The following is a 554-nucleotide window of genomic DNA, read 5'->3' on the forward strand; positions in this document are numbered from 1 at the left end:
AAAGAGTCAGGGCCTGTCGGCGTGGACTGAATCAGCAGTTGGTTTGGCTTCCAGCAGAGAGCAGCCTGTTGGTGTGTGAACCTGGTCCCTTTTCTATGAAATTAAGCAAATAAGTGTTTTAGCGACTCGTGGGCGTCAAGACCAGGGAGCAGACGGGTGCTACCCCAAAGTGCCCAGCTCAGGTGTAGAACAGACTCTGGATGGAAGCCGGGTACCAGGTGGGAGCTGAACTGCTGAGGATCTAAACCCAAACCACAGGGGAGACCACCAGCATTTCTGAACGCGCTCCCTGACCATCGGCCAGGAGGGGAAGGCAGGGCCAGCTCGGAGATGTGGGACAGGAAGGGATGAGGAGATGGTGGAGAGCCACCCCGGGGAAAGACAGGGGTGAGGACAGAGAGTCAGCACGAAGCCACTGCGGTGAATGGAAGGGGAAGTTCAGTGAGGCAGGCTGGAGGGCTCAGGAGTGGAGGAGAATCTGAGGACGACCACAGGAGGACCGTCCGCCATCTTTGTTTGGCGTCTCCGTAGCAACTACCCGGAGGGGGGTGAGG

Source organism: Antrostomus carolinensis, unplaced genomic scaffold (genome assembly GCF_000700745.2).
Source record: "Antrostomus carolinensis isolate BGI_N321 unplaced genomic scaffold, ASM70074v2 scaffold4370, whole genome shotgun sequence".
Lineage (NCBI taxonomy): Eukaryota > Metazoa > Chordata > Aves > Caprimulgiformes > Caprimulgidae > Antrostomus > Antrostomus carolinensis.